Here is a 22,386-nt window from a genome sequence, read left to right on the forward strand (position 1 = left end):
GGGAGAGGGAGCATCGCCCTGGGCTCCGCATCCCGCTGCCCCCTCGGCTGCGCGCCCTGCGCGTGCCCGGCGTCCCGTCCTGCGCGGAGCGTCCCTTTTAAAGACATCGCCTGGCACAAAGGCGGTCCCCGAGAGCAGGATCCTCGGCTGGAACGAAACTTTCTTGGAATAAGTAAATAGCAAGGGTTTCTATCCTATTACGCCAGCAGAGCGTTTGCTCATCTTGCTGCAGTTTGCAGTGTGTGACTAGATACGGGTGGATACTTCTCGTCTTCCTTCCTCTTTAAATTTGCAGTCTGAGAAACAGCAAAAACTTAGTGAAAAGGGTAACAGCATCAGAGAGACAGAGAGAGAAAAAAAAGAAGGATGAGGTGGGCTGGACCAGCAGCCAGCCTCAGGAGATGGTAAAACAGAAGAGCTATTCATTCTGAGAGCCAGTTGCTCTTCGCCCTGCTAGATTATAAATTGGACACCTTATTAAGAGCTGATCCTCCAGCAGCCCCACCCAGGGCAGTGCTCATGCGCTTCACCAGTGGAACATAATCCCACTTCACTAGTGATGCCTGTTACTGGGTAAGCACATGTGCAAGCGTGGCAGAGGATACAAGGCAGAAAAAAGCAGCACTCTGGATGTTTTCTGAATTGTCAGTTTAAGAAAAGATAAGAGTTTTTGGAGAGAATGGGGAGAAAGCTGGTTTGCACTAAAATTGGGACACTTCCATGACGATGTTAGCTGCCTTACCAAATGATTTAACCAGCATAATTTTTGTTTTTATTTTTTTGCTTGTTTTCTCAGTTGTAGCTCAAAAATGCTATCTCTCTGGCACAGTGTGCCAGCCCAAATGTTGCTGCTGGAATCAAGCACTGGAAGAGCCTGACAAGATATAACCGGACCAAGGCAGAGGCTTGGCGTGGGCCTCTTTGGTGATTCCAAGTTTCAGTTCTGATGGTTTGCTTGGCCACTTATTTCTTGTCAGATTAGCCCAAAGGTCTGAAAAAATTTAGGCAGATTTCAAGTTGAATGGTTGTTGCAGTAAAAATTTCATGGAAACTTTTGTTGAACATTTCAACAAAATTTTATCAACTTAGGCAAAAGTTCCAAGCTTTTCAACCTTCACACACCTTTTAACCATTTGAAAAGTTGTCCAACTGGCATTTGAAATGCATGAAGTTACTGCCAGTTGTTGTCAGAAAAAAAAAAAAAAAGCCTGATTTGGGCTTATTTTTGTGCTGAAGAAAACAGGATGACTTGTCATGAACCTGTTTTAGTGTCTCTGAACAGTATCCCTGCTCATACATGCACATTTTTCCTCCCAGGCAAGACCAGCTGGAGGATTCATGGAATGCTAGATGCATCACAAAAATTCTGCACTGTCAGGGCATTTATTCTGAATAATGTATAGATATGTGTGTGGTTGGTTGCCCTATTGGGGTTCCTCTGTTTTACTTTCCTTGGCAGGCAATTTAAACATAGTTAGATGCATTGCAACTGAGCAATGGTCAGGAAATGAAAAAGTAACATGGAAATGCAACCTTAAAACAATGTCCCCTCCCTGTGCAGCAGTGAGTTATGGACATGGATTCAGGTGTATTTCAGTGGTATCTCAACTTTTTGCCTTGTTTTGCATCTCATATAATTGAAAAGCAGTTTCTGGATTTGTTTTAGGAGGAAATAAATATCTGTCAGATCTAATTATCATTAGTGACTCATTTGTCATTTGGAGATGTTTGTGTGATTCTCTCCAGGTTCTGAGTCGCTGGCTATTGCTGGTGTGTTGGGAAGCAATGACTCCCCAGATGTTCCTGTATACCTTTACCTATCTGCCTCCAGTCACTTTATGAGCTCATGAGAATGAACACAGGACATCTTTGACATTCCTCTCTCTCATTTCCTCTCCTATTTTTTACATAGGGTGCTTTTGCCAGTAACTCTTTCCTAGTAAAACAAAGCCTCTGAATTCATGCTGTGTGTGTAAGTCTCTCTGTATATGTGATTCTATGTGCCTTCCCTTCTCACCTCCCCAAATGTTTGAGGCCGTTGACAGAAGGATATAGATCTAAAATGAGGTTCCTGTGAGTGAGAAAGAGAGAGGCAGATGGGTACACGAAAGAGCCTGTGTGTGCTAGAACCATCAGCATGCTACCAGCTCAGCTCACCTTTTATCAGACACCAGGGAACTCCCAGTGGAGTCCTCTGGAAATCAGACTTCCTCCGATCTCTCAGTCATGGACTACTTGTTCATGCTGGTGGTTTTGGTACAGTTGGAACAGAGACAGGAAGGCTGGGTTGAAAAACTGGAATTTCTCTCTTCTTCTGCACTTCTGAGATTTATGGGTGTCTCTTGCAGGTTGCATCCTAGTCAGCAGGGAATCTCTGTCCCTGGTGCACGCAACCTGCAAAGCGGGTATTTATTTTGTTACAGAGCAATATAACTGTCAGGTTTCAACAGTGTCATGTTTCAGAATTGTGGATGCCCTTAAATCAATTTTTGCCAAAGTCATGAAGGCTTTGAAAATAAGAGCAAAGCCTTGAATTTAAGCTGAGACTGAGTAGTCAGCAGAGCAAAGAACAGAGCTTAAGCTTGTTTGGTGGTCTTGTGCTGCTGAGTAAATGACTTGAAGCATTCTTGCATGGGTTATAATTTCTAAATCCATTAGGCTGTAGAAGTCAAGCATAAGAGCCAAGTCCAATCTTTTCAGTTATCTGATTGGAAATAGTGCTGAAGGATTGAGGCTTTTGCAGCAACTGTTATTGAGGTTTTCAGGATGATGGAATTCAGATGATCACTAAATCTTGCCAGCAGTGGACATTATCAAAGTGTAAAATACTTTCCTATACCATCGTCAGCCCAGGCTCTTGTGACAATTCACCTTCTGCCAACTTCATTCATTTGCTGATCTTAGTCAAGCCCTTGAAGAGTTGAGTAATGGTGTTATTTGCATGGGAGGTGAAGATAATGTAGAGATGGGTGTCATATGTGTACTGCTGACGAGTCAGTCTACGGTGCCACCGAATCTTCTCCAGAGGCTTTTTATAGATATTGAACAGGCTGGGTGAGAGGAAAGACTCTTGAGTTATTCAGCAGGTGGAAAAGGTTTTGGAGGTTAAGGAAAGAGCAAGTGTTTATCATAAATCTCTTGAGTGTACAAGAGATTTATGTAAGGGATGTCTGAAGATGTACCAGCTCAGTTCCATAAGGCTGTGGACAGACATTTATTTTCAAACAGCTGAGCTGGTTGGAAATTTTACAGCCATTCCAGATGCTTGCTACCAATCCTCTGCTGATGGCACCTATACCCCTTGCTCTGCTCTTAGAAAAGGTTGTCCAAGGTCTTCCTAATCTGTGAGGTGAAGCCTTTCAGATAGTTTTAAGTGCAGGCAAAGGTGGTGCTTGTTAACCCAGCTGACATTCCTTACGTTTAAGAAAGTGCATTTACTAGCACTGCTTTACCCTGAGTTACAGAAAAGAGGGAGAGGAGAGAAGGTGGCTCAGTCCTTTCCCACAGAACATATCCACAGCCCCAAAAAGTTCCTGCATTGTGTCATACAGGTCTGAAGATGTGTGTGGGACTGGATGCATCTATTAGAATAGACTCTATTAGTCCTGTATCATGTGAATGTGCACTTCTACATTTGGTGACAAGCATGTGTGTACAATACGTGTGAGGTATTTATTTGTTACATGAGCAACTAAAATGGTGTGTCTGGAACTGTGTCAGTCTCCTGTGTAAACAAGGGCTCTAGGATGGGTACACAGTGGGGCAGAAGCCCACTAAGAGATCATTATTTTCCAGATTTACTAACAGAGCATTTACAAGAAATTTTTATTAATTATTATGATACTAGCACTGTGGTTAAAGATGAACCAGCAAGTTATAATAAAATCTTTAAGAATATCCAGTTGGGGCAATGAAGAAAGCTCCTGTGCTCAAGGGATCGTTCATAAATGGGAGGAAGGAGTAAGAAAATGGGCAGGTGGTTTTTAAGAGATCCTGTGGTTCCTACAGGGTGTCCAATTCCCAAAATACAGAAAATTGCCAAAGGATCTTTGATGCATGCCCAGACAAAACAGAGCAAGCTATAATATTGTGTGTGGCCTAATGGTAAATGTGTGTGTGTGCTGATAGTGCTTTAACACACAGATCTGTTAGTACTCACCTCTATGATTTTCAGCTAGTGAAACGTGCTCTCCGTTATCAAATGGTAACCTCTGAGGACTGATGAGACTCAGAAGTCTTCCCAGCATCCATGAAACAACCTGCAGCCTTTCTGAAATGTGGAAACAGGGACACGGTTTCTAATTCTCGAAATTCTCAAGAAAAACCCCTACTTTTAATGTAAAACTGCTCATTTGTTGTATGACACAAACCTGTAAAAATGGACCACCCCTAATATCTGAGCCTGACTCTAGAGGAGATCCCTAATTTACTGGTCATCCTGTTTTCTGAACTGGGCCAGAATGGAGCATCCTACCTTAACAGCAGTCTGAAACTCTAGCGGAATTTGGACTCTGATCCAAACTCAAGGCACGGGCTCTTCTCTGAATAAAAATAACTAGATCACAAGCTATTCTGGGGGTGTGACTTTTAGACAAGAAACGCAGGGCTTACATAGGTTTTTACTCCTGTCAAATACATCTGGATGCCGCCCTCCTTCCAGCCGATATTCCCAAAGTGCTTTCATTAGCTCAGAGCCCAATAACTCTAACTGGAAGTTGGAAACAGTAGAACAACTGACATTATTTGTGGTAAACACTGGTGGTTTTTTTGGTTGGGTTTTTTACTTGCAGAATATTCTGCTACTCTGGTTGCTGCTGATGCTGATATAATTTCTGTCATGGCCTGTGATGAATAGCATGTACAATGCTGGGTTGAGATAAGAGCCAACAGTGTGTTGGGAAGCCTTCTCTAAATATGAATCCTTATGGTTCTGACTTTCTCGATGGAGAGGTGGTTAACTTGCTGTGCTCGTTACCATTCACATGGCTGCCAAAGCTGCTGATCACCATTGCCTTCTCCCCTCCCATAGCACCTGCTGGCAAATCTTCTGGGTTTTTTCCTGTTTACTAGGCTATTTCTAGTATAATGATAGGAATAGTTTCCATTCATGAAGAATGTGGTGGGATAGAGGTGGCTATAAGGGATAGGAAGGGGTATGCTGGGGCTAAGTAGCAAGCACTAAGATATGTTTTACATCAGTGGGAGCTGGCTGTGTGTGGTACCCCACCAAGAGCATTCCCACTGTGCTCAGCAGATGGATGATAGGGTTTTGTTGCTGTGTTTTAAGGTAAGAGCACTTTTCTCCTTGGGAGCTGCAAGCAGTCTGTGCACTTCAGTTAGTGGAAAGCTCTGGACTGTGTAAATTATTATCCTGTTGGATCAAGGAGCAAACTAGTTTGCTTAAGATGTCACAGCAAGCTTTCAGCTTTGTCAAGAGTATAAGCTACATCTTCTGACTTGTAGATCTGGGCTATAATTGAAGGAGTTTTCTTCCTCTTAACATAGCTGGCCTACCTTGTCTTTGATATTATCCCAGCTTCCCCTAATCACTGGGTGACATCTGATCTCTGTGACTTTTGTACAGGATCCACGATCTATTGTACTTGGTCCAAGATCTCACCTTTCATTTCTGGCTTGTCTAATTTTGTTTCAGGCCCTGGCAAATCCAAGAGGCTCATTCCAAGTCCCGCTGCTGAGCCCTTGGAAAGCAGGGATGCATCTTGGCAGTGTATCTCACCACGGCATGGATATTTTCCTGGACCAGCCACAGGAATGGTCACAGTGTCCTCCACTAAACTCTAGTGTGGAGGATGGCTATTGCCACCCACACACTTCCTGCAATTTCTGCTTAAACACAGTGATCTTTACTTGCTGCCTGCGGTGGGTATGTAAAGCTGCTTTCTGTAGGTTCGAAGCTGCTGCCCCCTCCAAACTGGCTTTTATTTTAGTGTTCAGTTCAGTGATTTCAACAGAGGACTTACTAGCCAGTATCTAAGGTTTTATTTAGGGCCAGGCTAAAATATAGCGTTGCTTTTGTCAACATAATTATTTTTCTTTTGTCTCTAATCTCACTGATTGTTTTAGGGCTATTTTTTCTTTTTTTTTCCCAGCTCCTTTAAGGATTTGCAGTTGCTCTTTTGGGCTATGGATATTGTGGGCCAAATCCTGCCCTAATTTACATCTGTGAGACCAATGGGACTGTGTACATGCACATGAGAACACAGTTAACAGGATGCTGAAGTTGTTTGCCTGTTTTGAAAAGCTGTGTGGAGGATGAATGCTGAGAAATGTCACTTAGTATTATATAATTCCTAAACCTGTAAATACTGATGTATAGATACCGTCTCTCCTAGCTGCATACTTTTATTGGTGGTAGAATGTATGTATGTTTTCAAAAATTTAGATGTTGTATTTGCTGTAGAACCCCCTACTGGAGTTACAATACTTTTATAGCTGCTTTTTACACTGTACAGCAGTTTTATCATCCTACCTAATACTAAAGGCCTATCTACACCAGGGGATTTCACAGATTGAGAACTGTGCTTAAATAATGTTTAATATTTATACAGAGGGTGAAAATCGGTATTTAGGTTTGGTTTTATAGAGGATTTTTACTGTTCAGAATTTGATTTGGCAAATTTTAAAATCTTTGGTTTTCTTACTTTCAACCCTTTTTTTTCTTTTGGAATAACTGGAAGCTTTGAGTTTGAGTTTTGCAGCTTACCTAATGCATTACAAGGCGACAAAATTAAAGTAGCTTTGAAATAGGAGTAAAAAAGCATCTATGCTGCATTTAAACATGCTGTAAATGTTTCAACGCACCCAATCAGGAACTCCTTGTTTTCCTGATTTTCTTCTTAAGGAAAATCCTGTTAAAGTCAGCTGGATTTTGTGATGTGTTTTGATTCCAGCAGAACAGTATTCCAGCAGAGATTTTTTTCCTGGTGGGTTGAGAAAAGCAGGACCAGCAGAGCTGCCCGTGCAGAGGGTGTTATTTCAGAAGAAGAGCACTCCCTTACTCAAAGAGGAATGATCCAATATGCCTTCCGTCCGGGGGCAGGAGTGGGAAGGCGGAGGAGAGGGGGAAAAAGGATGCTTCCTTCCCAGTGCTCGGGGCTGCTGGCCAAGAATGTAAGTCTAAATTCAAGCCCAGTGAGTGCTGTGCCAGATCCAGAGAGTTTGGAGTCCCTTTGTCCAGAAGCTTGCAATACGTGAGGGAGTTGCCAAATGGGATGTGTGGCATCCCTGTAATATATCTGATGTATGAAAACTGGTTCCTTCTGAGCTTACTGTATTGCCTGGGGCTAAAGTACTTCTGATTCCCTACATGATGCAGCGATCACCAGGCCACTGCTGTTCTCTGCAAGCCTGGCTCCGACGGCAGCTCAGGACAACTCCCGCCTCGGGTCAGGCTGAGGCAGGTGGCGTGCACAGGGAGAGGAAAGGTGGTGCTGCGTTTGACCCTGCTCTCCCTTTCTGGGAAGGAAGGACCTGGTGCCGTTTGCATTTCTCCCCAGGCTGAACCATTAAGTCTGATGACAGAAATGAACCTTTCCCCCTGGACTTGGGCCAAGAGGCTTTTTTTTCCTTTCCCTTCCCCTCTAGTCTCTTTCATAACCGTCATTTTCCCGTATCTCTGGAACATATCACATACTACTGTCATGTGCTGTAGGTGCGCTCCCCATTTTTTCTTCAGCTATGTCCTGCCTCCCATCTGTTTGATGAGAGCCTCTCCTTGTCTTGCTGATGCCTTTTTGCCACAGATGACAGGGTGGACCAAAGCCATTGCTGCTGCCCCAGGGGAGAGCCTCTGCATTGAGGAGAGAGGGAACTGCTCTGGAAACACCACCTACAAGCCTCCATGTCAATAGGGCCATAGCAATTCCTTTGGGATGAGAGTGCCTGTGTTCCTATGTCTCACTGGAAAGTTCAGCCAGTTGTGCTTGTGCAAACCTCTGGAGGGTTTCTGAGGTTGAGCAGGTGTCAGTGAGGATGAAGCCTGGGTTGCAGAACTCCTGCAGCAGGCTGTGCTGGACAGAGAGGGAACTCCATTAGTAACAGCTGTTTTTGTGTTTCATACAGTTGCCAGTGGAGGACAGTAGGCAGGGGAATCCTGTTTGGTGACACTTCTCAAGCCAGTAGTACCCAGTTTGGGTTCCCATTTTTATACTAATGGGTTCACATCAAATGCCGAGGTTGCTGAGGGTTGCCCATGGAGCAACTCTAGTAAAGGACATGCCATTGCAGAGCCCTGTGCAAGGGCGTTGGTTCAGCCGGTGCCCAGGCAGAGGTGCAGCAGAAGTCATGTGGTTTGATGCAGCATGGTTCTCTTAGGCTTGAATTCCCACTAATGCCGTTCTGAAAGGGCCCACCAGGATGTGTGGCAACACGTTTATAGCCCAAATCCATGCCTGGATCCAGGCCATTGCTAGAGAGACTAAAGGAGATGTGGTCCCTCCATCCCTCATCCTCCTAATGTCAGTCATGATCCTGGCATATGTTTCAAGAAGCTTTCTGGGGCTTCTTGTCAAAGCCATGCTCCTGCTCTGAGAGCAAGAGCTCTGGACCAGAAAACAAGAGCTAAAGCTTTTTCCTGGGGCTGCCCCTGAGCAGCTGTGCTGTCTCCTGGGCTGTAGCTCAGCTGCTCTGGCTTCACAGGCAGCAGCCCTGCTTGTCCCCAGCAGTGTGCGCCAGGAGGCGGGTTTCAGCTGTGAAACAGAGCATGGTCTATCCTGTCCTTTCTGGGTCGGGGTCCAGAGATCATGCCCTTTCCCTGCATCTCACCAGCACAGGATATAACCTTTCCCCCACACCTCACCACTGGCTTCTTCATCTTCTCTGTTCACATCGAGGCTGCTTTATCCCTGAGCACAGGAAACAATCTCCTGCCTTTCTGTTCCATGCTGGCCTGGAGCAAAGCTTTCTGTGTGAGCCTCCCAGGCAGTGTGACTTGCTTCTAGCATGCTACAGTCAGGCCTCTATTCAGATGAATGTCCCTGTTAAATATGTATGAATCTGATTGACTTCGACTTCCTAGTTCTCCAGGTTTTATTCCTTTTTATTCATTTGTGAATGCCTCCTGCTAAATAGGGAGTTATAACCACGTCTCAGTGAGTTTTGACTCATTTGAGAGGCAGCCCTTAATCTGCCTGTCTTTAAGGCTTCCTCCCCGCCTCCTCCACTCGATCTCCCTCTGGCTCATTTTCCCCCCTCCTCTCTCTCTGCAGCTGCTGGACAGCTTTGTGACCACCAGTTCTGATGGCTGTTTGCCACTCTCCCATGATTGCTGCCATGTGCTGTTTCCCTTATGCCTGTTCTCCAGTCAAAGAGGAATTCTCCGCAGAGAGAGAAGCAGGCGCAGTTGTCTCTGGGCTGAAGTGGGAGCTCGTGCTTAGCTCTTACTCCATGAAAAGCCTGGCAATATTTTTTTTATGGCGACCACGCAGTCTTGGCAAGCAGCAGCAGCAGCAGCTTTCCCAGCCCAGCTGTTGGCCGCCTCTCTGCCGCAGGTTCCCAGCCGTCAGGCAAGCAAAACGTGCTCGCACCTCGGCTGTGGCTGCGTGGAGCCCGGCAGCTTCCCAAGAGGACCGATGCCTCCGATGCTGCGGGAGGATGGTCGGTGGAGCAGCGGGAGATGCTTTGGGCTGGGCAGGATTTTGTCCTGCTGGCTCCTGTCAGGAGATGGGATGAGTGGCAAGGGGCAGCCTTGCAGCTGCGGGGGCTTGTTGACGCTGCTACAAGTGGTGAAGCTGGAACAGGAAGCTGCTGCTTTATAAACAGACATTGTTGTGAGTGGGGCAAAAGTCCCAGAGACAGCGGTGCCTGTGTGTGGGCAGGTTTAACTTGTATAACCTGCCTTTGCTGGAACTTTGAATGGGATTTTCAGTGGCACCAAAGGAACTTCAGTGCCTGAATCCTGCTGTGATTTTGCCTTTTAAGCTTAATGTTGCTGTTTCCCTTCCTCCTCAGCCCTCAGTGAGCCCTCCCAGGCAGGCCGTGCTTGCAGTGATGTGAAAAAGGGGCAGGTTTTGGCAGAGTGCACATGCTGGCGCACAGGCTAGAGTGCCACCCGCTGAAGTGGTGGCTGGTCAGAAATAACCCCAAAGCTCAGATGAAATCAAAGACCTGTAGATCTCCCATCCTGCCCCTGCTGCAGGGGCATCCTACCAGTGTGTTTTGGGGAAGCTGGTGAGCCAGCCAATGCCTTGGACATTGTGGACATAGGAAAGAGAGCATCTCTTCTTATGTGCCTTCTTATGTTCCCTGAAGATTTTGTCCTGGGTGACACAGGCCACCTGGATGGGCAGGTGATGTCAAATGTCCTTGTCCTGCATAATCCAGGATGGCATGAACTGAAGAAGGAAGTGTTTTCCCCTCCTGTGTTTTCCTGGGAGCAGTAGTGGCACTAGCTCTGCCAGGAGGCTCACTGTCACCCCTGAGCTGCTCCAGCCTTTGACCGGGGTGTTGATTTCCTGTTGACTCTCAGCCAGAGCCACCTCTGAAATGGTGGCATGGGTCAGGCTGGGTCCCAGGAGATCAGGGAGAGTGGAGGCCCCTTTGTCACCCACCTGGTCGTGGGGCAGCCTCCTTGTCCATTGTGGGTAGAGGTCAGCTCCTTTACTGTCCAGAGGAGGCTCCTGCTGTGGGATCTGTCCACTCTGTGATGTTCTCACAGGGACAAAGCCCTGTGAGACCCACTCTTGGCCTTCCATGAGCTAGGAGAGGACTGTGCTGCTGAGGCAGGAGCCAGTGAGAATGTGGCTACGTCTCCTTCCCCTTTATTTTTTAGGTATTAATTTTTTTATTTCACTCTGTTTATTTTCACTTTGTTCTTTTATTTATTATCTCAGCTCCATCATTTTTACTTCTCTCCCCTGAGTGCTCTTCAGACTGACAGTCCCTTTCACCCTGCTCTCTACAGCTCCCTGCCTGCTTGGTGGGAAGGTTGTTCCTTGGGTGCTGGAGTTCATTCCTGCATGTAGAAAACTGTGCAGCAGAGGAAGCTGTGGGAGGGCCATCCTGCTGCCCCAGCTGGATGAGTGCCTGTGCCAGGCTGGTCTTACCATGTGTGACTCAGGTGTCCCTCACTCCTGCTCCCACACACTGACTTTTTCCTGCCAGTTCTGAGATGGGGCCACAGGCCGCCTCTCACACAGCCTGTCTCTCTTTAAAGATATGATAGAATCCTTTATCTCCCAATGCCAGGCAAGCCTGGGATGCTCAGAGGTGCAGATAACATTGCTGCTGGGCATATCAGGGGCCAGGCAAGCGAGTGGGGAACCTCTCTTCTCCCTTAACACTCAGCAGGACAGCCTGGTCATCTCCCTGCCCTTGCTTTTATTTCTGGGGGATCCAGCTTCTCTTTCCAACCCAGTAGCAAATTGCACTGCAGCTTTTCCAGGTCCTGGTGACCGGGTGGCTGTGCAAAGTCCTTGAGGAAGGGGCAGCAGCAGAAACCAGTGGGCAGGGGTGCCCAGCTGCAGCTCCACCAGGAGCTGCAGGGCTCTGGAGGAGTGATGGCCTGGGAGGATGTGTGGGTTCAGGCTGTGGTGCAAAAGCCGGTGGAGAAGCCAGGAGGTGCACAAAAAAAGTAGTTCATGGCCTGGCAAAGGAGTTGAGAAACTTGAGCCCTGCCTAAACATTCAGGGTTTTTGCTCCTTCAGGTCTATTTGTCCAGGGGCATAGTGGAAATGTAATGTCCAGGTATTTATGTGCTCTGGCATAAATTCAAAACTACTTTTGGTACAATCATAGAAGAAAGAGAAAAATCATAGTCACCATTAGTACAGAATACCTGTGATGCTCCCATCCAATACCACAGCACATTTTCCTGTGATATTTTACAGTGAGAACATAAAGCCTGGCATCTTTCAATTTCATAATTGAAATATGTTAACAACAACAAAAAATATGTGGGAATTTAATATTGTCCATATCATTGGATAAAAAGCCTGCCTCTCAACTTATTTACTGCTCCACCTCTGGCTTTTGCTGCACCTGTCTTCACAAGCATCAGAGCATTCGTGTTTCGTCTGTCTTGTCGTGGCTGGATGAAGTCATCTTGGAGCATGGGTGCGGTGGTGAAAGACACACACAGTGAATTTACATCTCTTGGATAAAGGGAGAAGCTGAAGAAAGATTTCCCCTGTGAGCTGGCTTTTATCGCCAGTGCGAACATCTTAGTCAGCACAAGCTCAGACTTATAAAATTGTGCAGCCGTGTGCTGTGAGGGAGGGATACAGCTTCTGCAGCTTCCTGCTTCCCTGGATCAGCCAAGGATGAAGGCTACAGGATCTGGTGCTCCTCTGGCAGGAATTGCTGAGCCCAGGTCAGGTGAGTGGCAGGCTCTGAAACTTAGTGTGTGACCCTGCTCCTCTGGAATGTGGGAAAACACCCTCCCATTTAATTTTAACAAATCACCTCAAGCCAGATCCCATAGCATGTTGAGTATCAGTGGATACTGGCTAGAGAATAGAATTGGCTGGGAGAAACCTAAGGTTTTGTGGAATCATTTCCATGACACAGACATGATACTGGAGTGGGATGTTGCATGTTTAAGTACTCAAGTTTCCAGGAAGCAAGAATGTGCAGCTACTCTGACTCACTAGAAGAAGTATTACTTCTAGTGACTCAAACCCTTGGATGCTGTTGTTTCCTAATTAATCACTGTGCTCACCATGGGTCCAAAATCCTCCTTTCAGGGCCGGAGAAGGTTTGTGGCCCTCAGGATTCCTGCTCTGGTGCAGCTGTCTAGGTGGACAGATTAACTTCTTGCTGCCCATCAGTATGGTCTGCAGACCTAATTAATTTCTGGGCTGTTACCACAAATGACCTGGCAGGCTCTGAAAGCCCGATGATGGTAGTTTTGCCTGAAAGAGGGACTTAGCAGGGCACACTTTGTTGAGGGGATCATGTGACTTGAGGAATCCCCAGAAAGGTATACTGCAGGTTTGGCAGCAGTCTCACAGTCAAGGGGGTGCAGACTCAGTCTTATCTGGGAGGACACAGATCCAGTGATGTGTTAGAGCTGGGAAACCCTGGGGAATCCCACAACCCTGCCCTTCTTTTGCAAGAGAACAGCAAAGAGATGCCTCCTTTTGCCTTGACGTGCCTGGTTGGCTGGGAAGCTGTTCGCATTGGACAAAAGGTGAAATTTATGTCTTTCATAATTTTGTGTTTGGATTTTGTGTCCTGTGCTTATTTGCACAACGTGGTACAGAACATGAGTATTATGCATTGAGATAGCTCATCTCCTCTGCCCTGAGCCCAAAGTGCATATTGCTGTCACCACAGGAAAATAGTATGACCACAGATGGAAGCAAAGAATGTTCCTTTTCAAAGTTTGTGCTAATTTTGCACTTAATTGGTATGTTACAAAGCTAGCAAATCATAAATAAAACCTGAGTTTTCCTTTTTTCTAAAACTAGGTCTTAAAATGCAACTTGCCTAAGATTGGAGTCGAAAAGGCAAGCTTTTGAAAAAGATGAAGCATGCCCTCATGTGGCAATATTTTTTCCTCATAATACCTGTTTGTTTTGGTTTTAATCCCCAAATAATCTATTACAACGAGCTGTGTCATGACATCAGAACTGGCATACAGAGTAGGTGTTGTGATACAAAGCTGGCATACACACAAAATGTTCAGAAATAGTTAAATGGGCTCTAACTCTCTTGTTACTTGAGTCCCTGCATGAGTGCTTTTATTCTAAAATAAGACTAGTTCCACACAGGAGTTCACAAATAAACAAAGGTGTGAATTAAAACTTGTCCTGTCCTCTGCTCTGTGGGAAAGTTGCTTTCCACAACTGAGAGCAAAGTTTAAAACTGTTACAAAGTGGACAGCTTGGTTTGAAACCAGAATAATTGATTTTGAAGTGAATTTTAAGCTAAACCAAAATAAACTGAAAATTAAATACACATTCACAGAGCTGGCCTGAATAACTCACTTCAAAAACCATGTTTTTTGTTGAGCTGGGAGAACTTCCTCATGTCTACACAAGGCTTGCAACTGTGTAGATAAACTTTTGGAAACCTGGCTCTGCTGTGAATTTTACTTTTTGACACATAAATGTTGGGTTATAAAACCCCAGCTGACATTTCCCAGCTTGATAAATAGGGAAGTTCTACTATTTCCTGACACAGCATTGTCTGCTTTTACTGTAGATCAATTTCCTGTTTTTTCTTCCCTGAACTTAAAATCAGTAAATGGAAGTCATAGAAATTACTGGGTCCCAACAGCTTATTGGGACTTTTTATAGCATTCTTCTGTGATTTTGGATGGATTGGTATCTTTCATCCAGGGCACCATAGACAGTAAAGAAAAAATGCATGGTGATCGCGGGAGTCTAATTGGGAAGCGTGTGATGGATGCCATCAAGTTTTAAACTTCAAGGAAGCATTTGAAATCCCAGGGTTTCCAGTCTGCTGCCTAGTCACTGTTTCCATCAGTCGACCCTTCACCAGATTCCTGGGAAGATGTCACCTGGCAATCATGTGTGCCACGGGTTCCCCGAGGTTCATGCTCTTCCCTGCAGAGCCTTGCAGAGCTCGCAGGGTGGTCAGGTCGGCTGAAGAGCAGTAGCAGTTGCTTTCTCCTCGTCTTCCTCTCCAGGCTACATTCCCTGCTAATACAGGCAGCTCCCTCCTGTGCTGAGGGTAATTTCCATGGGGTCAGGAAATATGAGAAGTGGAGAAGTGGGAAACTCTGGATCCACTAGGCAAACCTCGACTCTCCTGGGGGGCCTGAATGTGTGTGAAAGCTGTGGGTGGTCTGAATTTTGGGTGCTTGAGCAGGAGGCTTTGGATATCGGTGTGGATATCCAAGTTGCTTTGAGAAGACTTCAGGCTGAATGAGAAGTGAATTCCCTAAATCTCTCCCCTAGGGTCTCATTGACTTTCAGCAAAATCCTCCCTCAGAGGCAGCTTGGCAATCTTCATTCATGGAGTTCTCAGCGATGCTCCGCTATCGAGTTCCCTTTGAAAGGGTTTTTGTGCTGTAATCTGCTGGCTGGTTACTTAACTGGTGCAGCTTACAGACCTCCGCTGGTTGTTGCACGTCTTGTAATTTTTCAGGGTTTATTTCAGCTCCTTTGTGAAGCGTAAGGAAATGGATGATTAGTGAAATTCTTCCCAGTATTTTAGAAGCATTAGTAAATGTTGAATAAAGGGCAATCACACTGTTGTTTTCGTGGGAACTGTGAAAGTAAGACTGCTAGATTAGGTGCAATCCTGATCTTAAAGTCACAATTCTTACACAATGTTTTTTGCACTCTGGTGCAAAAACTTGTATGTGAGAATGTGTGCTTGTAATGAGCCAAGTAATTCAGCACTGCAGGAATCCCACCAACTTCATCTCCACGCTGGTAATGAACACGGGCCTGGACACGTCCAACTGGTGTGTTTGCCTGCAGAAATTATCCATGTGCAGTCAATGACAGCAGTGTCCTTCAGATGTTGGGTTTGATGCAGTAAGCATACGTGACACTTCTGCTTTGCTTCCTCTTCTTGCTGTGCCCTGGACTGGTCATAGCTGTGCTCTGCTCTCTGTAATCTAGCCAGAGACACCCTGTGCCTGGAAAAAGGCACCCTGTGCCTGGAAAAAGGCGAGCTGGGCAGCTGTGTTGGAGAACTTGTGTCAGCCTCCAGCAGCTAGCTGATCCCCGTGCCTTGCTGCTCTTTTGCATGGCTTCAGTACCTGAGCCAGTGCATTTCCAGCTGGCAGAGGTGTGCCTGAGCAGCGCTGAACAGAACTGCTTGGAGGACCAGAGCAGTGTGGTTGGAGCAGAGGTGCTTGCTGACGTAGCTGACTAGATGAACTGGTTGACTGGTTAAATATTGGTGGCAAAAGAACTTGCAAAGCTGCTTTGCAGAAGTGGGTGGGTCTCAGCCACATCCTCACTGGCTTTGGTATTTGTCCTCAAGCCTGATTTCCATTTTCTGTACACCGTTTGCTTTCTGCTCTCCTTCTTTTTTGGCAGTAGGTTGTGGCAGCCTATCAGAAGTGAATGGAGATCTTCGCTGGATGAACAAAGCCTATCCATTCTCTGTCCAGCCTGAAAACACCATGGAAGGCATGGGGTGCCCAGTCACAGCCCTGTTGCTCATCTTTCAAACTGCAGGAGATGAGTGGCAAGGACACCCCAGGACACACCGCCCTAGAGGCATTGCCATGAGAGTCATGGCAACATCTCAGCAAGTGGTTTTCAGGTGAAGAGCACTTAAGGCCATGGATGTGAATGCTCTCTCTAAACCCCCTTTTCCCAGGCCCTTCAGTGATTTTTAATGCTTTCTGTTCAGGTACATCTGAAACAAGTATTCCAAGGTACACGGCTCCTGCTGCTCCCTCCTGTAAAGCTGAGGTGCAGGGCAGGTAGTCCCCTCCTCCATGAGGGGCTTCACCCATGTGTGCTTCCTGCATTGTGGAGCTCCAGGCTGTTTGCAGAGATGGCACATTGATCATTTTTGCTTTTTGCCATACACCAGTGACCCCTGGCTGCTTTCCCACTGATGTAGCTCACCATGCCAGCGGGATGTTGAGGTGGCAGGGGGACAGGAGCTGCTGGGGATGTGGGGGGAAACAGCTGGCTGCTGCCTCAGCCCTGCTGCCTGGGGGGGATGCTAGCTGGAGAAGTGGGGGGCAGGAGGGGAGAGGTGCCTCCAAGAAGGAGCTAGGCCACCACACTCACCTTCCTCCAAGCCCATCTGCCCCTGCTTGTCAAAGGCGATTGTCTGCATGGCTGCCCAAGGCTTTGACGCGCATGGACAGATGCCAGGGAAGTTTAATCCAGCTGGCTTGGGTGCTGATAGGCAGGGAATTGCCACTGCAACCTTTAAGCACCTGAGCAAGTACCAGGTGAGCCTGAAAAGCTCAGGCTGAAAATGATGGCATTTCAGAGAAAGGCAGAGGTTTTGTCCAGCATTCATCCTGGCTGGCAGCTCCCTTGTGAGGAATATGCTGTGCTGCAGGTTGTCCTTCAGTCTGCTCAGGCCACTTCTGAGGTGGCCTCAAGGTGCTGGTCTTGGAGGGGCTCCATCCCTGGCTTGCAGGAAGAGGAGCACTTGTTTGGGCCAGGGAAATCCTGAGGGCCCTGAAGCATGTGGCCAGGTCTGCTCCTCTTCCAGAAGGTCCTACAACAGCAGGCATATTGTGCGAGGGGTGACTTAGGCAGTACTGTGGGTTTTCACAGCACACGGCACACCCTCAACTGAAAATTTGCATAAATACCTTTCCAAGTAACGAGTATTTTCTAAATAGAACCAAAATCACATGAGAGGCAGGGAGGGGCATTTACGGGAAAGGCAGGTTTGCTACATTTGGATCTCATGCAAGAAATGGGATTATTACTGTCCACGGAAGTTAGAGCATGAATTTGTAAGGGTCTGGTTGAGGAAGTTCCTTAGCACAGATGGAATGACCATGATGCTTTTGACCTGACGAAGCCAGTTGATGTCAAGAAGCAGCTTTTGTGCCCATGGCAGGGAGAAGACACCATTAGTCCCCATGACACCTCTTCAGGACGCCTCCATGTGATCCCCATGGACCAGAGAGATCCCCACATGGTATAAAGATGAGTGCTGTTGAAGACTGCAACCCCAAAACCCAAGAGCCTTTTCTCTTTTTGAGAAAGAGTTTGAGAGGGGGAGAGGAGGCAGAGGAGAAGTGAGTTTATTTAGAGTTATCCACTTGAGGTCTTCTTCCCTAGTTGCTCTCAGAGCATTTTCCAGAGGACGCTGCTATTCTTACCCTGGCTTATCCCATGGGGAAAATGAGGCATACAGCAGTAAGGTGGTTGAGCCGTGGTCAGCGCAAAGCCTGGAGAAGGACCTCCCTCTCTGGGATTTCAGCTAGGTGGTTGCTACCAGTTAAGCTATAAGTGATATAAAAATATCTGTTCTGCACTCTTTATTTAGAAATCACCGTTTCCGGTGGGAAGCAGGTAGAGACAGAATCAGTAAGTCCTGCTGCTTCCACTGCTTTTCCTTACTAGTCTGCCTGTCGATTCCCTTTTACCATTTTACATGTGGTCACTTGATACCAGCAGCTGTTTTGGGACATCTCTTATCTGTCACATCCTTCTTTTTATTTCAGTGTCCAAAAGTTTGACTGGACCACAAAAAACAAAGCAAAACAAAATGAAACAAAACAAAAAGACCTCCACATTAACAAAATGTGAGTTTCCCCCAGGTTCAGTTCTAAACATGTCACTTTAATGATGTCTAAACTACACAGCACTTGATGAGCAAAACATTGCTATCTTCTAGCCACATTTGTTTTCCCTGTCTCCTAGAGCATTATAGTCACCCGGGGAGAACTGCGTGTTCTACTTCACTGCTGTAAAGCTATTATGGGTATGAAAAGTTCCCATTAATCTGCTCCACACATGGATGTTTCTGGATAAAGTTCAGTAGCCAGATCCCTCTTTCTTTGTGTGCATCAAACGAAGCAGAAAAATGCCTCCAATTTAAAGACACCAAATGAATAACCAAATAGATGAGATTAATTTTTGTTTAATCCACGTGGGCAGCGAAGCCAATGGACAGTGTTTGTGTGTGGACTTCTCCTGGGAGTTCATTACCAGCTGAGACTGTAATAAGTTAATGCAGAGATTCCATGGAAATAGGGGGTTAATTATATGCAGAGGATGTTGGCCAATGTACAGCTTTGAACAACAAAAATAGCCCAAGTCTTCTGTTTTGGATGTGGAATCAATTAACGAGGTCTGTGACATGTACCCGGATTTGTTAAGATAGTTGTAGTATAAGGATACTTTTTTTCTTTTTTTTTTCTTTTTTTTTTTTTAATATAAGAAGCTAAAGAAAATAAATGGGTAATGGAAGGCAGGGGACAGAAAGACATGAGACTGGTAATAAAACCCTGGACTTTGGCCTGGGGCCAAGGCAGGCTTTTCAATGAGTCTGAAGTTTAGACGGCAGCACAGTTTGAACCAGTTTTCACTAACTGTCCCAAAGGTTCTACCGTAATAGACAGCGAGAAGAGGTTGATATTAGTTTACCAACTCCCTTCTCTCTGCTGGCAGGAGTGTTCTGCTGCTGAGATGCCGTAGTCATTAGACTGACGGATATCAGCATGTGGTGCGGCGTGCTGCAGATTCAACTCTGAAGCTGAAACATAAAAAATTCTCCTTGATGCTGGTTGGCACAAACCTAATTTTTTCCCCCTTTCCACATCTGGTTTTAATATCAAATGTTTCATTCTGCACTCCCCCCCCCCCCCCCCCCCGCCCCTTGCTGCATCTTTAGAAAAGGCTTCTGAAAAAGAAAAAAAAAAGAGTGTCACTCCCCTTCCCCTGTTTCCCTAGGTTTTAGAATTAATTGTATGTATGTGTGGTAGTTCATCAGTGCAGCTTGGGAGCTGAGTGGAGCACAGCATACACCTCTGTAAAGGGAAGTTGTTTCACAAAAAAAAAGCAGAGGACGACCAGATAACTTTTACTTCCCTTCGGAATTCAGAGCTGTGAAACGCACTTTTGGCTGTTACAAGTTTTCAAGGAGCCACTTAAACAGGTAGAATACAAATTTAAAAGAAAATATCTGACCCGTTTTCACCCCATTTCACTTTAGCACAAGCTCTGGGCATGTTCCAGGCATTTCTAAAGTCCCTCACTGTTTTTTGTTTTCACCCCCTTCTAAATGGTCCCTAAAACCATTAATTTGTTCCTAGAAATTATCTACTTATTTGTTGTGTTTTGGGTTTATTTATTTTTTTCGTTTGTTTTGCACACAGAAATCCTCAGACCAAAGCAAACAGTGCCACAGAAAAATGCTGTAAGACAACCCAGTTTTGAGGGAAGTGCCCCTGATAACTTCTCAGCTCCAGAGAGAAGCAGTGGAGGTTGGGGCCTCTGAGTCTCCATGGAAGTCAGAGGGTAAGGTTTGTTTAACTAATTAGTGGTAATCCTGAATAACTCAGTGGACTTTAATTTATGGGGTTTCCACCAGGTTCTATGTTCAGCTCCTCACGGAGTGCCTGGATCCCTGGGTTTTGTCACACATGGAGTCCTGGAGACTGCCATGGCCTGGAGATCTGAGGCGGCCATCTAGGGCACAGGGACATGGCTTTAGGTCAAGTGCCCTCCAGTCCTCTGTATCTGGTGGTGGGCAAGGATCATCCCTGGCTGTTGTCCCAAAGGTACTCTTGGGGATCCACAATGCAGACTAGGAGATGGGCAGGATGGACACCCTTGTCCATCCAGTCTGAGGAGGCTGACTGTATGTGGGACCTCGGTGTGCCACACCAGGGAAATGGACTCTGTCAGCAGGGGCGATGCAGGGACCACCCTGACCTTTCACCTGCCTGGCTGGCTGCTTAGAGTTAAAGTGTTACCAGGAAAGGTGGCTGCAGCCTCCATACTGCAGATCTGGTATGACCATTGGCTCCAGGGGCACCTGGGGACAAGGTCGGAGCAGTGGGAAGGGGAAGTTGTTTCTGTGGCAGCTTGCCAGACAGACAGGAAAGCAGAGGCAGGGGAGGCCAGGCAGGAGGAGGATGTGACAGCAGGGCTGAGGTGACCAGCCTCGGGCCATCAGGGCAATGAGGAGACACAAAAGCTGTGGGACTTGTTAGTCAGGGCCCCACTTGCCAAGGAGCCCACAGTAAGGAGCAGGTTTCTTAGCCAGTGTGTGGGAATGGGCAGTGCCTTTGTTTTGCCTGTAATGCCAGGGGCAGCTCCAGGCACTGTTACAGGTGCACTAAGACTGAATGCCAGCATTCAGCTTCCCCATGGCCCCCAGAAACTGCCAGGTGTTAGAGCAGGAGCAGGCTACATCTGCTCTCTGGCTGGCCAAAATTCTAAATGGAAAAGGTATTTCCCAAGTACCAGAGCACCACTCCCTCATTTATGTCCTGGAACTGGTTCAATTAGGGTCATAACCAAGTGAAATGGGAACATCCAGCCCCATGCATGCTGTAATAAAACAACACCTTTCTTTTGTTTTCTGAGCTATCTGGGGAGTGCCGTAAGAGAGGGGGTCTCTACTGTCTCTGGATCTTTTTAGTTTTTAATTATTCCTTGTTTGGGAGTGCTTTAGGATGGGATGACCTGCTGCTGACACAGTTGAGCAGTGCCATGTCCCATGCCTTTAACTCAGCTGAAACTCTTCACAGAGCAAGGATGGGTGACGACTGCCTAATTCCTCTGTAACCAACCTGAGCAAGGAAGTATAATTATGATAGTTATCACTGGGGGATATTTCAAAGGGAAAGCATGCTAGATATTTTGACTAAGCACTTATTTTTTTTTCTATCAAATTACTTCCAGCCCAGCAGCTAGCTCTATGTACATAATAGCTCTGTTGGCTTCAATGAGGTCCTTCAGCTAAGGTCAGCTAAATACCTGCCCCATGAGAGCAGGCCACAGACCAGATGCGAGATGCCATGGTGTCACCTCATCCACTCCTTTCCTCTTCTACTGCAGACCCCCACCCCACTAGCTAATTGTCAGCATTTGGCCTTGTATAGTTTTAAATGAATCAAGCTCCATCTGACTTTACTCTTAAACCACTTGTTCATTTCCCTTTGAAAATCCAGATTTTTGTTCACACTCAAATAAGAATACATACCAATATTTTATCTTTTCTGCACTGTATCCCCAGGCAGAAATTATATCGTAATAATAAACTGGCTGGCTTGTTTTAACAGTTCCTGGCTTTTGGCTTTATGCAACACTGCAGGTGTGATTCTAGTAGCAATACTGTAGGTGTGAATTATTATGTTAGCGTAATAGGCTGTACTTTATTGTGCTTTATTGCTTAATTGGCTTCTTCCATAAGGATTCTGCAGTTGTTACTGCGAACTAATGCCAAGCTTTTTCATTAAAAGAGTGGTACTCTTTTTTTTGGTGTTTACTAAGGTCAGTAATTTCAGTGGGTGACTGGCTTTGGGAAATGAAGGAAAGATGTCACTAAATGAATTAAGAAAGTGCTTACTAAGTCCTTAATAAAAAGCAGAGCAGGCTAAAAGATGCTCCTTGTTATGTGTAGATACTTGTAACCCCAAAGAGCCCTTTGGGAAAACAGCTGGCTGAGCTTTCTGGCAAAGGAAGCCCTCTCCCATGTTCAGGGGATTCCCAGGTGATGGGCAATATTTCTGTGTGGTTATGTGCTCTGTGACCTCCTCTCCCCTCTCTATCCTTCCCACTTTACTTTTTTCAGAAGATGGAAGATCAAAGTTTTGTCTTCACAGCAACACACAGGCTGATCCCCTTTGCCAGTGTACCCCCACAGGAGTGCACCCCGGGCAGGGGGCTGCCTCCCCTGCCGCATGGATTGCCTGAAACAGCAGGGATGTGGGCAGCTCTCCAGAGCATGTGCAGATCCTGCCACTCCATCGGGAATCAAGGGGGCAGGGAGGAGTCCCAGGGGTACCCA

At 46.3% G+C, this 22,386-nt stretch overlaps 1 long non-coding RNA gene across 6 annotated transcripts in view; it reads left to right on the forward strand.

Moving 5' to 3' along the window:
* Positions 1 to 12,110: 12,110 nt before the first annotated feature.
* Positions 12,111 to 22,386, forward strand: part of LOC108449790 — a 41,438-nt gene continuing 31,162 nt past the window's right edge. For 2 of the 6 annotated variants that reach the window (XR_001866083.1, XR_001866084.1), the window contains exons 1-2: positions 12,111 to 12,333; positions 19,745 to 19,886. This is a non-coding gene — a long non-coding RNA (uncharacterized LOC108449790). Of the gene's footprint in view, positions 12,334 to 19,321; positions 19,525 to 19,744; positions 19,887 to 22,386 lie in introns of those variants that run through there. The other 4 variants (XR_001866080.1, XR_001866081.1, XR_001866085.1 and 1 more) reach the window with 4 other exon arrangements.

Source organism: Corvus brachyrhynchos, unplaced genomic scaffold (genome assembly GCF_000691975.1).
Source record: "Corvus brachyrhynchos isolate BGI_N302 unplaced genomic scaffold, ASM69197v1 scaffold100, whole genome shotgun sequence".
In the NCBI taxonomy this organism is placed as follows: Eukaryota; Metazoa; Chordata; class Aves; order Passeriformes; family Corvidae; genus Corvus; species Corvus brachyrhynchos.